This window comes from Corvus brachyrhynchos, unplaced genomic scaffold, assembly GCF_000691975.1.
Source record: "Corvus brachyrhynchos isolate BGI_N302 unplaced genomic scaffold, ASM69197v1 scaffold26, whole genome shotgun sequence".
In the NCBI taxonomy this organism is placed as follows: domain Eukaryota; kingdom Metazoa; phylum Chordata; class Aves; order Passeriformes; family Corvidae; genus Corvus; species Corvus brachyrhynchos.
The window spans coordinates 8482631-8498087 of record NW_008239324.1 but is presented as its reverse complement, the minus strand read 5'-3'; positions in this window follow the sequence as shown (position 1 = coordinate 8498087).

Sequence of the window (15457 nt, the reverse complement as noted above, 5' to 3'; positions counted from 1 at the left end):
ATCTGCGGTTCACTGATGACCCTGCCCCTCTGGGAGGTGAAAGGATTGCTGAACCAGGGAGTGCCTTCCATGGTACCAGTAAATAATTTAGGCTGCCCATCTGTGAAGGAGAGAACTGAGGACTTCAAGAAACAACAAGGTGTGTGATGCAGACTCTTATGCTAATAGGAAAGCCTTTCTGCATGGGAAAACAGAGGAGTTAAGCAGACCATTTTATTAATATCTTGTATAAATTACATCTTACAGCACACATTTCTAATATATGAGAATGAGATTCTGAAATGGCAAAATTACACTGATAAATTTACAGTTTATCAGTATCAGTCCAAATCCAATACAGTGTGTCCTAAAGGAGTACATCGAAAACCAGTTATGTGACTGTGGTAAAATTGAATACTTTGATGCCAGAAACTCTGAAACTTCTGGGAGTCACTGAGACTGTGTGTACTCTCTCCCTCTAAACAGATATTTAATTCTTCTTTGAGTAGATAAGTAGATAGAATAGATTAAGTAGATAGAATAGATTGAGAAACTTGTACGGTTTTGGGGAGGCAGTTTTTGTGCCTGTGCAGGTGCAGTGCTCTCTACCATGTTTGCTACAGTGGCCATTCCCTGAAGTTACACACTGCAGCTGTCATGCTGGCAGAAATTTGTTTATCTCTTTATGATCACAACTGGAAACAAACGTTCTCAAATTCTACATGCTAAAGAAAAAACACTGGTGATATTCATGGTTAAAAACTGTGGGCAATAATAGAGAGGAGCAGAAAGAAAAGCACTGTGAGAGCCTAGCAGAAGCCTGTGCCTGGGTTAACTGCTAATCCATGCCCAGGAGCCCCCAGTCCAGTGAGACACAGCCCTGCCCTTTTTTGTTCAGGAAACGTGTTTCTCAGCTGTTATTGCAGAGGCTGGATGGTGGTTTTGTTGAAGGCAAAGGGAAGAGTATCTTCAATGGATCAGAATCCGGCCTTATTTCTGCTGCAGGCTAAATGGGAAATTATCTTTTTTTTTTTTTTTTCATATTCCTGAAAGTACTCAAACCAGCATTGTATGGGCTTCCTCCTTATTTCCTTTTGTTCCTATTCAAACATCTGTCTTAAGTAGTGCATTACATACTAATTTGGTTGGAGCTTTTTTTTTTTCATGCTTGGGTGTGATTACAGTCTTATACTTCATTTTCATTAGTTTGCTTCATTTATTTGCTTTTGATCTTTTATTGAGCCTTATAGTGTATGTGTGTGAGAGTGAACATGTGTGCGTGCATGCAAACAGGGAAAATTTCTGCATTTATTTGTCTTTGGACAAAAACCCTCTCTCAATGGAGCTGGCAACAGGGCTCTTGGGTTACATCTAATGCTTGTACATGGCCTTGACTCTCCTCGCTGCGTGTTCTGAGCCAGCAGCATCCACAGGGTGCTCTCACCATGCCCCTGCTCCCGCTGGGCACCCACCTGCCTTTGCCCTGTGAGCAGTAGGATGAGAGTGAGGCCGTGCATCACCCACATATCCCAGGGGGGACACCAAACCCCTCCTTGGAGCAGTGCTGCTGTGTGCCACTCACTGGTGCTCTGGCTTGCAGGTGCACAGAGTGGGATGCTCTGGGAAGAGGCTGTTGGCTGACTTTCGACACTGGCACTTGTTCTGTGTTTCTGTAGGGGCAACTGCAGCTCAAACACTTCCTGTAATGCTCTCTTACTAGTCTCCAGCCTACAGGAAGGACTGTAAATATATGTATCACTAACTGAAATAAATACGCACATTGCGGGATCATCGCTGGCAGCATCCAGCACTGATCTGTGATTCTTGCAGGCTCCTGGTGTGTGAGAGGAAGGCTAGGCCTCCCAGAAGCAGCCATAAGCAGTATCCAGGACACAGGAACTGCCCAGCCACCACACATTCAGCTCAGAAGTGCCCTGCTTGTCTTCTGCAGAGGGACACATCTCTTTGCTTCTCTTGCTTTGGGTTGTCCTCACTCCTGATAGCATAAGCATGGTGATAGGGCTGTTGCAGAGGATACCTTTCACCTTTCCTTTCTTTCCCTATTCCTCCTATCACAGAGTGTGTTGATACATGTGTTTTGCCTAGATCATTTCCCATAAAGTTGGAGGGTAAAGCTCTCCATCACATGTCATCGTTGTCTATAATTACTGTTCTGTCATTGTCCTGGAGAGGAGCTGCTTCTGTCACCCCATCATCAGCTTTCTTCTCATCTTTTTGAAGCTTCACTTTCTCTCCTAGGTACCCAAGAACAGACTGATGATAGACTCTGTGATGTTTTTTGATCTTTCCCCTCATACCCTTGGATCTTACTCACCAATCTTCCTTGCCTTTCTGTCATTGCTAATAAATTTTCTTTCCGTTAATGTTATCTGTATGTTAATATCCCTACAGGAAAAGATACCAAAGCAGGAAATACTAATTCCAGCGACAAGAGACATTACTTTGGTTTGGCCAAAGTGTGCATATTTTTAGCAGTGGCAGTCCATGCAAGTCTTCTAGGTATACATCCTCCCACAAAAGCCACATTTAATGGGCAGTTACATGGAATGGCACAGGAAATGTTGTTCTTAATTAGTAAAACCTTGTGTTTCTAAAATAATGTTTATTGTCCTCTGCTACGTATTCATACATTTTTTGCTCTATTGTCAATAGGGTCTGGCCCTGCCATTGTTCTTGTTTCTAAGTCAATGTTTTATAATAGTCCCTGTTATTCCTTTTTCTTGACATATTTTATATAAATATTATAATAATATGTTTGATTTGTACCATCACATCTAGAACCTTTTAAAATTCCTTCTCAAACTAAAAGCATACCAATGCTTGAAGAAAAATAAGCACAGTACCCTTATCACTCTGGTACTGTTTTCTTCTAAAATATCTCCCATTTGGAAGTCTTTACTGTAATAACTGGGATATGGAACAAAGGCTGGAATTTTCCCAAATAAGAAAGCTTTAAGCCATAATTTCTTAGCACAAAAGCTTCTTTTTTGTTAAATTATATATAAGTATTTTCGGCAGGACCTCCTATGCACAACTATGCAGGGAGCACTCCCTTTTGCAGTATCTGCTGAAAAGTATATCTTCTATACCATTTATATCAATGTCACTGTTAGAAACAAATCTTGCTTGACTTTAGAGGGTGACCCAGAGGTATATAATCAGAGATACATGCACAAAATATGTGGCTGCTTTTTAGTTTCAGGATCATTGCCCTCTGATCTCACTCACCTCTTTTAATGCTGTGCAGGAACACAAGCCCTGGATTACAGTCTGAGCAAAAACACAGGTTGGGTGTGAATGAATCAATAGATTCTCCCCACAAATGAGAACATACAGATTCTTTCAACCCATGATACTGCCAACTGCAGATTCAGAGTATTTCCTTTCTTTTGCCCCTTTCTGCACATTTACACCCATATTAAGAAGAGTGAATCCATCTTGTTCTTCCAAAGAAAAGGCTTCTCCTATAACATGTCACTAACTGCTACAGCTGATATTTTTCAGAGGAAATTTCAGTGGGATTTGGATGCCTAACTGCTCTAAATTCCTTTGAAAATCCCAGTCTAATAGTCCTGTATGGTAGTGTAAAAACTGCCTTCTGTAAAGAAATTTTTATTTTGCGTCTCTCTCCTAGGCCGGCTGGGACACAGCATCTCAAGCAAAAAAGAAATGGCCTTTCCAGCCTCCCCTGCTCCCAAAAGAATATGTTTCATCCCCCGCAGCAGCACTGGTGCCTGCAGGGTCTGGGAGAAGGAACCTGATGATCACGCCACTGCTGGGGTCAGTAGTATGTTACACTGCCTACATTTTCTTTTGAACTCTCAAAAATGTGTTTTGCCTTCCCATTGGCAGTATTCCTAAAACACTGACGAGACTGCAAATACTAACCACTTCATGGCTCCAGTCTATATGAGTTAGATGGGTTTTTCTGTGAGTTTCCCATGAAATTTTTGTAAAGGGTGTGTAAGAAATGCCTGATCCAATGAAGAAAATAGCAACTGATACATTTGTTTTCCAGCGTATACATACAGAGTTTAATTTAGCATAGAGAAGCAACTAAGAATCAAGCATTGTTATGGTAAAACACTTCCTTTCATCTAGAGTTATATGTGATCCTGTAATAAATTCAAATGTGCATGATTGTGTTTTTAGAAAGTGAAAATTTAACAGTGGGGCTAGTACTGAGCTCCACTCTGCCATTCTCTCAGTAAATTTGAGTTTGTGTAACATGGGTATTCAGAAGTAAAACCTGCATGAAATCTTCCAATTGTGAATGCCTTTTCCTTGTAAGAATTTGCAGTGAATCTCTGGAAACTTGCTAAGTCCCCAGGGGGATAAGAATTCACAGATCTAACTAACCCTGAGGGTCATGTTATCACACAGATTAACTATTCTCAACCAATTTCTGAAATGCATTAAGCAGTTAAGGCTTTCTATCAACATTAGTAATGTGTACTTTCTTTTTCTACCTATTTGTCCTTAAATATATTTATTAGGTCCCTGATACTCAGGGGCCCTCCTTCCTCTTATTAATCAGCTTCTCACATGTCCCTGAAGAAGCACCTCTATTTCACATGTTCAGCTAATTATTCTTCTAATTATTCCTTTTAAAGTAGTCAGTACACTGTACTACAAGTATTAATACATAGTGTTACTCCATGACATTGTATTTGGAAAAATAGTATCAATAAGTATATTTTTTCCAATCCAAACAAAGTTCTAAATTTTGTTGAATAAAACAAGGGGTGTAACATTTCCCAGAAGCTATGTTATAGATTTGATAAATAAAGCCAGGGTTCTGTAGGAAGTCACTGAGAGTCAGATTCATCAGAATGAGGAATTTTATAATATCTCTGTCTCGGATAAGGCCTCTCCTGCTTAAACTGATATATACCATGGACAATGGTTATATATGAAGGTGGCCAGGACACTTGGGGCCAAACCCATTATCTACATATTTTTGTGAGAGTAAAGCCTCACAAAAGGATTGTCCATGAACAGAACACTGGAGGAGGCTCCCTCAGTCATTGAGTCCCATCTCCTGTTCATACAGGACCATATCATGAAATGTCCAAATTATCTGTCAAACTGATCTGATGAAAGCAAATAAGGGCTTGTTTTGAGGTTGGGCTGGGTGTTTTTGGTTGGATGGTCTGGGTATTTGTTCTGTCCCAAAGCCTCCCTATTCTGATGGTTCAGGACTTTAATTCCCAGGTATTCCTGGTTCACTTACATCCACTTCTTCTTATGCCAACACTGTCCTATAATTTCTAGCCTGTAAAGGGAAATACCAGCTGCAGGACAAACTGAACTTGCTGGCTCTTTAGGGAGGAACAGGTTGAAATGCCTCTGGGTACAAAGAGTTTGAAGGTGCCTGTGAGGATAGCTCAGGTGACCCTCACCCTTATATTGAGGGAAACATCTCTGAAGAGAAGTGTTATTTCCTTCCCAGGCAGCTAGGGCATAAATATTTTTCCATTCCAGAAAGCTTCTGCAAGACGATAGCCTGCTCTTACACCAAATCATTTAATAAGTTTAATTAAATGGAAGCTTATGATAATTAAACCAAAAGCCTAAGGGCCCTGTTCTGTGAGGACTTACTCCTAGCATAGGACCAATTTCCATATAATTTAGACAACAAAATAGCGGAACAGTACTCTCCCATCTAATTTATATGAAATCGGTAATCTCCAAACCTGATTTATATTACACTGTAAACATACTTCTTGTTTCTTAGCAGAAGTACAATACTTCCAGTACAAGTATTGAAGCAGAAGAGAAAAAAAAAAGCTTTTTAAAAGGGAACCCCCCCTTAAAAAAAGCAAAACAAAACAAAAAATAACCAACCAAGAAACCCTGAATGTGCACATTAAACCATAATCTGATAAACTCTGCATGAGGATCAAATATCCTTAAACAAATTCTCTAACGTAGCGGGTACTTGTAGGTTCTTCTTTCATAACAAATTTGCATATTTACTACTTCTGGGTGTTTTCTGGAACTAGTGTTTGTGATCAATGCTAGAAAAAAACCCACACTCCTTACTTTGGAATTCCTTACCGTGTCCCCGCGTGTCCCAAAGGAACGGTACCGTGCATTATCTCCTCCACCACCTGTATTTTTATTGCACTTCAAAACAAAGCTCCAGTACTACAAAGAATCAATGGGGCCTGATTCTTCACTACCTTACTCCAACTTTGCACAAGCCCACTGCAGACAAAGCCATTCCTCTTGCTTACAACAGAAACAGTGGGAAAGTCCCCAGCCCTCCCTGCCAGTGTGACAGGATGGCAGATTTTGGTCCTCTCTCCTCTCCCCATCTCCTCCTGTAGACACAGGAGCAAGAAACACAGCATACATGGAGGGAAGATGACGACCCTTCCCTTCCTGATCTCCTCTGCTCCCCTGTGCAGCACAGCTGATAACTGAGATTGGTGTTGAGTGACTTAACTGCACAAGCTTCTCTGTTCTGGGGGAGGCTTTATGTTTTTTGCTGAGGTTTTCTTAAAGTGACTGAAATTGGTGGGTTCTGGCTCAGAAAAGTTGATTTTGCGCCAGTTCTTGTCCAAAAGAAAGCAGTGGTCCCATGTTGAGGAAAGCTCTGACAGTTGTAGAAAAGGTAAAGGCATTATTGTGAAGAGGCTGGACACCAAATGCTGCTGTGCACAGCTACTCCCTCTTAGATGCTGGTGATTAATTGCTCGGGGTTAGCAGATAACCAGGTCAGAGCCTTATGAGATATACACTTCCCACTGACAGTCAAATAGTAGACACCCATATCTAAAGTCTATTTGTAGAATTAGTGGGGAGGCACTGTCCCTTGTACCCTAAATGAGTTTATCATTACAGTTTATAATGCTCATCCCTCGATTTCTACCCCTTTGAGACACTGACAGTCACAATTCTGACCTCCTGTTTTGCTTGTACTGCAGAGCAAATACAAGGCCCAGGGGTTAAAATTGAGCCCAGATGAGCCAGAATTGTTCCCTGTTAGACAAGGCACCTGGAAGATCTCACCCTGTTGCTGACTGCCCTACCTATTTGTGGGCTTTGACTCAAGCACAAAGAGAAACGTTGCATCCTGAGGGTCATTTTTGACAGCACTGAACATGGAAACCCATTTTCTTTACAATCTTCAGAAGTGGCTTACAAAATATCTAAAGTATTCAAAATCTGTGACCTTTTCCTCCAGGCAGAGACTTCGTCATGGTGATCTATGTCTCTGTGGCCTCAAGGCCAGATTAATACAAGGCGTCCCCCAAACCACCTGCAGGCTGGAGCTGCCAGGAAGGAGAAGTCTGACTGCTCAAGGGCCCTCACCTGGGGAAGCTGGCCAACCCTGCGCTCAGCAACTGCATTTGCAAGTATGATTCAAATTCTTTTTAATTACTGGAGTTTAAAGCCTAAAATAGTAGAAAGCCAGACACTGTGACAAGTTTGAGGCTCAAAACTTAAGTGTGTTTTTTGTTTTTCATGTAGATTTAAAAATAAATAAATAAATAGGGATTGTCAAAGGCAGAAATGGAAGGATTGCAACAATTTCCCTAGATTATTTGCCTAGCAAGATATCATCGCTTGCCCCATTGCATGTTTCCCAGGGTTGTGCCAGATGGCACAAAGACTATTGTTTTTTAGAGTAGTCAACTCCCTATCCTGTATGGGAGAGCTTCTCAATATTGTTAGCAAGTTTGCCTTTTCTTAACCTGAGTTTTAAGCTTTTAAGATTAGAACTGTTCTTGGAGTAGACCAGCACATTAGAACCTAAACCTATTTTTTACCCAAACCTCAACCTAGGTCTGTACCCCACAAGTCCTCCTCTCTTTATTACAAAATGGAGTACACCAGATCCAGGTGTACATTGAAATGAATCAGACACCCCAAAGCTCCTGGAGGGCTTTTAAACAATGGATCCAGTTTGGACAGACTACTGGATCCCAATAATATGATGAGTTCAAGAATAGTTGAGATGATCCCAGACTGGGGGAAGGTACACACGAATAGGGAGGGTATTGGAAGCGCTCGTGTGAGACTGGGGAAGAAATTTGGATATGTGCAAGGGAACTAGGGGAGGAGGATGGGAAGAAGATTGGGGATATGATGGTCTCCAATGGTACCTTCTGCAACTCCACTGAGCCCAGGTCACGTGAAAATTGTTACACTTTTTTGTGCAGTGCTGCATGTTACAGATGTGACACTAAACCTTCTGCACCCATCATGAGAAATATTTGTATTACTTTATTGTAAGCACACTTCTGCAGAGGTCTGAGCTGGATTTTCGTTCTCTTAAACACATTCACATTTAAGAGGAATTTTCTGCTCCAAAATTTGCAAGCCCTAACATCCAGAAAACACAAATCTGTTATGTTCCATGTGGCTGAGTTTGTGGTCCAAAGATCACTCATAAACCCTACAGAGAGCAAAAAATGTATTCGTATCTCAGTTACAAAACTCAGACAAGAAACCTTAATATTTCTACCATGTTTTGGTGATGATGGAAAGTCCACATTTTATGCCAGGCCCTGTGTAAGTGTATGTAACTTCCAGGGACATCAAAAGTATCTCCTCCCTCTTATACCAAGTCTGAATTGGCCCATAACATTTGTTAAATAGCTCAGAAAAACACCAATTTATCTTAAAAGAGCAAAGTAGTCTACTACAAATAAGGAAAGGGAGTAGAGATTGAAAAAAAACTTTTTTGCAGAACCGAGTTTCTGGGCAAAAAGCAGTCCTGGTCACAACCTGCCTAGCTCCAGGTCTCACCATCTGGTTTCAGACATATTTACTTAGCGTTAGTGTAGCAAGTAAGGTAAAAAATATGTCACCTTAGTTCACATGCAGCATTGAGATTCCAAACTCCAATGATAAATAATGTACAAAGGTGAGAAAGTACAATGCTGTTTGTCCTGGGCCTCCTGTCAGGTCCGTGTGAGGGATGAGGGGCACGGCACTGCTGCGGAGCTGCCAACTGTACCAGCGTGGCACGGCAGGAGCACCCAGGTGGTCACCTGGCAAACACCCCCCATGCCACTGGCCAGCCCCAGTCCCAGCACACTGAGCCTCTTTTCATGGGCGGCATCTCGTGTTCCGGCACCTGGCACACAGAGAGCCTATTTTCTGGGACGCCATTACCTTGCTACTATTTTACACTTCCTTCCCAAAAAGCTTCGAAGTCTATTTTTTAACACATATTTATTAAAACTTTCTCGCACTATTCAAAAGAATATTTGAATGGCTGCTCAAAACCCCACTGCCTAATGACTGCCAACTTGTTGAAGAATGGAGGCAAGGGAGGCTTTGCTTTGGGCAGGGGGAGAGAAAATAAAGAGAAATCGGCCCAGCTTCAAAGGGCGCATTTCCATAATTGCCCTGTAACTTTGGCAAAATAAATCTGAAGGGCTGAGAAAAGCACAATCTCTCAGATGAGTGCACTACAAAAGCCCCAGAGATCCCTAGTCCCACTTGTTACTATTCTAATTCGGTGAGAGAATTCGGTCCCTAACCTCAGCAACAAAAGCCATGAAATCACCGTCCTCCCATTCGGATAGCCCATTCCCAAAGAATAAGACCTTATCCAGCCTTTGTCTCCATCCTACCCACAGACACTCGGTACAAGTTAGGATAGCATTAGGTGGAAGAACAACGGGTAGAGGTTTTTCAGACTGACAATTTAAACCCTTGGTCTCCGGTTCTGGGTTGCAAATGTGTGCACTCTTACATAGCAGGGGGAGATGGGGTCTGTTTCTTGCTTGTTTTGTTATCACAAGAAGCCTTTCTTGTAGTTTATATGTAGCTGATTTTCCACACAATCTGTCTGTCTAAACTTCCCAGATGAATGATACATTAGAGTTATACACTAGTTTTTCTTTGAAAAGGCAGAAATACCCTCCAAAATTGCCCTTAGGCTTTAATGTTTGTCCTCACTATTACATGAGATATTAAAAAGAAAAAAAACCTTAATCATAAAAGTAATTATAAATAAAAATTTATAAGAAAGTGTCTAAAATGGCTTTGCTGGCACGGTCGCAGTCCCAACTTTGCAATTCCTTGATGAAAAAATGACTGTTGAATGTGAATAGTAGGTCTTTTACAGCAAAGGCCCAATCTCCCGTCATTTGGCCCCTCTCTGACTATTTTATTTTCTCAATAAGATGAGCTTTTGTGGTGATGTTCAGTATGGACAATCAGGACAGCCTTATAAAGGGATTGAGAAGGGCATACAAAGGGCTGCGGCAGCATCAAAGCAAGCCCAGCAGCACAATAGAGATGACATTTTTACATCCCAGGGCTGGGGCGGGCAGGGACTGAATGCTGTGTCCACAGCAGTGTCAGTAAACAATGAGCAAAGTGGGAAAGGGGTGAAAACACAAGTCAAAATCTTTTTATTGAAGCCCCTACACATTCATTGGGCATTTTTCAGCCCTGCATTTGAAAGCTCTTCCATTTACTTACTCTCTGGATTCCCCTATTTAACTAACTGACTGATGATGGCTCCATTTTGATATCTGAAGAAAAGAATGGGAATTCTTCCTGAAGTGAATATATTAATTCATGAGATTTAATTGCATTTTATTGGCAGTAAAGAAAATATTAGCTGCATGGTGCTGCTCTTAAAGGAACACGGCCATCTTTAACACCACATTTAAGCCCCCTGTTTAAGAAGCCCCAGCCTTACCCGAGGTACTAGTCTTGCCTGTGGTTCTTGGAAGCAAGGTTTTTCTTTTAGATTACCAGTTCCTGGCATTTAGATTTGGTTGCTTGGGGTTTTTGCATAACAAAACCAGGCTGGACTCCTGTTTAGCTGGTTTCTCATTCCATTTCTTGTACCCAAACCCAAGGTCTTGGTGTGGTTCAAGGTACCAGCATGGAAAGTTAAAAACCAGAGGATTTAACCCCGGTCATTTAGCTAATTCAGGTAATCTCAGCAAATACACTAGGTGCAGGAGGGCAGGAATGAGAACTGAAATTTTCTTTTCTGGGCTTTTTTTTCCCCCTGTTATTGCACAGAAACATTTGTGTTAGTATCAGGGTATGATTTAGCACACCAGAGGAAATCTGTCTATCAAGCAAACATTTCTGGCACTGTCTTCTATAGGAATCACTTGCAAAAGTTTCCATCTGAGAAGAGCAGCACTGGTGCTGCTGTTCAATAGCCATCTCAAGTGTCCTTTATCATTAAATTATTTTGGAATGGGGCTGGTCTGATCTCCTAGTGAAGCTTTATCTTTCTTGGAAGCAAGTAAGACTGTAACAGAGAAAATCAATGTTTTACTCCTTGTATCTAATTTCACATTACATCTATGTTTTTAGGCACTTAAATTTTACGGCTAAGGTATCTTGAGTATTGCAAAGTCCAGTGTGAATTGTACCAATGATCGCTGAGAAATCCAATAGAGTGAGTCATATATTTGAGAGAGAGATATTTTCTTTTCCCTGTTTTGCTTGAAAATAAGTATAATACTAATGTATTAAAACCTCAGGTTTATGCATACCCAGAAAGTAATTTTATTCTAGCCTGGCTAGCTGGCCTACTGACATGCATTTTCACCACTGCTAAAAATAATGAGGAATCCGAGTGACACACATTCATGGCTAGGAGTGCCATCAGATCCCTTGACCTAATTGAGCATGCCTACACACCTTAGAGTGTTTTGCATAACCAACTTAGACAGCAGGAACATTTCCAACCAGATTGATTGACATATTATATTTCTAACTTAAGCTTAATCAGGACCAAGAATGATTCATTTATACCTTTCAAATTTTAGGAATTGACATGGGAGACAACCAAGCTGCAGACTCCAGTGTAAACAATCATGCAAAGGAAAAAATATAGATTAATATATTTTATTAGTCTACTTAGCTGCTTCGGTTGATGTAATAAAATTAATTAGTTGCTGGTAGGGGAGTTACTTTATTTTATAAAATAAATGTCAAACTAGATTTTTTGCAGGAAAGGTTTTGTCCGAAATCCCTCCTACACTAAGGATTTATCTGAAGTCATGTGCAGAATCTACAGCTATCATAAGGTGCAGTTGGATTTTTTCAGAAACCAGCTGGATGAGAGCTCATCTCCCGGCAATTATCACATTGACTCTCAAATTGAAAGAGTTTCCGGCTTTTAAGGTGTAAAGTATCTTCAAATAAATATCAGCAGTTTCCACGTGCCGTCCCTTAAACAGGAACAAAGCCTCATAGAATAGACTGTAATAAAAGTGCTATTTCCAGCACATGTGTATATGGCTGCTCTATGCTGCAAATGTCCTTTAGCACTTTTTAACCATATTCTCTAGTGTGTCAGCAAAGAGACTCCATCAGAGTATTTAACATTGCTGGGAGCAAAGGAATAAAGTGGAGTCACTGTTGATTATTACTCATTAGCCACAAGGACATCCACTTAACATGTGAATAAATGAATGACACCATGTCCTAATGGAAATGGCCTCGGTGTACCTTTAAGCAAAATGTTGTTTAATATCTTCCATTTGCTGAATAGTGAAGAGGCCTGTTGGACATGCACAGCTAGCAAGCGGCCATTGTTGCTTTGTTCCAATTTCAGCATTTAATAAAAAAAGATGTTGTCTTGACTGCAGCAAAGCTGGGCCTCAAAACCCTGGGTGGCAGCACAGGCTTATCCTCATTCTGCAAATTCAGAATTTCACTGGCATCCTGAAGGGTTAATGCCCATAAAGCAAATGAAGCCTTAGAAGGTACATGTTCTTCATTATTCTGCTTTACATTCAAACATATAAAATAAAGAACATCTGATATCTTTATTGGTTTTCTTAGATAAAACACAAGCAAGCTATAAGCCTTAATTTTCTTATTACCATTTGTTAACAAGGAAGATAACACTCAAAAGTACTTGATTAGGGCTCCCTTTGATTTGTATCTTGTTATGATTACCAGGGCATATATTTTTGTATTATTACTTTAGTACACTGATAGTTCTGATCAAAGTGATAAAAAGAGGTATTTTAAAAGTGTAAACATTAACCATACAGGTAAACCACATAATCTGAACAGCATCTTGAACAGTGCCATATTGAAGTACATACTGGGAAACCAGTCACAGCTGAGGTTTACGTTCCTGTCTGGAAAGCTGGTAGTCCGGGCTGGAGGAGCCCTTCTGCTCCCACATCCTTTCAACAGCAACTAACGCAGTTCACAAGTTTGTTTTTTTAATACAGTACAACTACTGAGGATATAATACTGAAGATATTTGCTATATCGCATATCTAAATACTCATGATCAGAATCCAGACCACATATATCTGTTCTTACAGGAATAAACCAGTTTTAACTATCTAAGGAAAACAACAGCAAGTGCATCAGCTAACGTGAAAAATTTGGGAGGGTATTTTAATGCATGGTCTGATGTCTGATTGTGAAAATTGTGCTGGATCTTTTCCTTACTCTTGTGACTTTGCCTGCATAACAGCTCGCTGTGCTGGAGGCGGCTCACTGCTGTTTCCCAGCTCTCAGGGCTTTCTCCTGTCTTATCCCGGGCCGTGATGGGCACTTTGGCTGTGGTGAATGGGGAGCCTGACACAGCCCGCTACGCCCGGCCGGCTGCTCCCACCAGAACTGGGTCTGACAAGTTGGAAATCTCTTTCTCCTGCCTCCTGCCTCATCCTCCTCGCCAACGCTTCCTCTGGCTGGCCCCGCACAGACAGGGAGCGTGCGGGAGATGATTACATCAATCAGTGTCAGGTCTGGGAGCTGTGATTTATGAATATGCATAATGAGCTCTCACCTTTGAGAAGGACTAGCTAGGGAGATAATTGATTAGACAGGAAAAGAGAAGCCAACAGAGAGGGAGAAGGGAGAGGGAGGCCTCTCTGTGCCGTCTCAGGCAGGCCTGGCTGGGGCTCCAGCGAGGCTGTCAAACTGAGAGAGGGATTTCTGAAAAAAAAAATACATGTAGGATTTTCAATGTTTTGTTGAAACACACATAACAAAATGTTTCCTCACAAAATTAATGGGAATTTTCTCCACATTAGGGAAGCCAGGCAGGCACAAAGGCTGCTTTCCCCCCACAGCGAAACCAAGTTCTCACTTCCAGAAGCCAAAGGGGCAGCTTTCCCATGGCTTCCACACCGCTGCTGCAGGAGCATCCCCATGGTCAGAGTGAAGGGAAAGGGTTCTGTGGGCACAGGGAGCTGAGGGCCTCTGTGCAAAGGCAAAGGAGCCTTTAATGGAGGTAGAAAGCTGGGGATGCAATTGTTTTCCCATCATGGTTGCATTATTTTCTTCCATCCCGTTTAAGCCACTGTGTGAAAGTTTCTATGGAAAACGCACCAGGACACCCAGAGGAAGGGGATGTGGAAATTTGCCTCTAGGTTTCTCTCCCCCCACCCCTCCCATTTTAGATGCCATTAATCTTTTTTTTTTTTCCTCAGCAAGAATTGGCTAAGGAAAAAGAGGGATACAAAGTGCAGAGAGACTGGATAAAATTTACATGAGAAACGATCTGTTTTCTAACCCCCCACCCACAGAGATTCCCCCATTTCAGGAGCCTGTCGGAGTGAAAGAGTGGGAACAGTTCCTGGCAGAAAGACAGAGAGCTGCATGGGGCTGCAAAGAGGCAAAAGCTGTTTCTAGGGTGAGCTGTGGCCAGAAAGGACATATGGGGAAAGGAAGAAGACACGGGGGGGAAAAAGCAGAGATCACAACACTGCCGCAAACTCTGTGGGTCCCTTCCCCGGCCTCCTCTGCTCCCAGCCATTGCTAACAGCAGCCAGGGAGGCTGCAGGCGCACACCAGGAGAGGGGTCTCCCCCATCGTAATGCCAGTCAGGAAGAATATTAATTGTGAAACATTAAAACACTATATAAAATGTGTATATACAGGCACACATATAGTCTAAGCATATATATAAATCTTATCACTTCCAAATGCCTAGGATTTAAGATGTAGTTTATCGGCCTAGTGCAACCCAATCCTATAAATAATACATTCCTATCACTATGACCTCAAAATGTCAATACAGCACAGCCCTGCGCATTTGCATATCTTGTACTGTCTAAACTTGAAGCATGTCAGCTATGTGCTTCTGTTTGTACTTTAACTTCATTTTAACTCTTGCTTCCTAGCTCTGAGCACCCTCCCCCTCTGCGGGGTCTGTCACCAAAATGAGAAAAGCACCAGCTATTTAATCACCACCACTATAATTATGCCGTTTCCAGGACTGTAAGGAGAGGACAGGTAGGGGACACATCTCCCCGGAAGAGAAGGAAAAGCCTGGGAAGAAAAGCAGGAGGGAGCCGCCCCACAAGCTCTACCTGCCCGAGCTGCCCCGTCAGCCGGGGGGATGAGCACAGCCATCCGCGGGCACCGGCTGCTGGGAAGGGGAAGGGAGAAGGGACCAGCCCTCGCCCTCCTACCAACACTCCCTTTGGAATGGTTTCCTAGCGAGAAGGGACCTTTCCCAGATTGGGCCGACTTCCACACCTTGCCG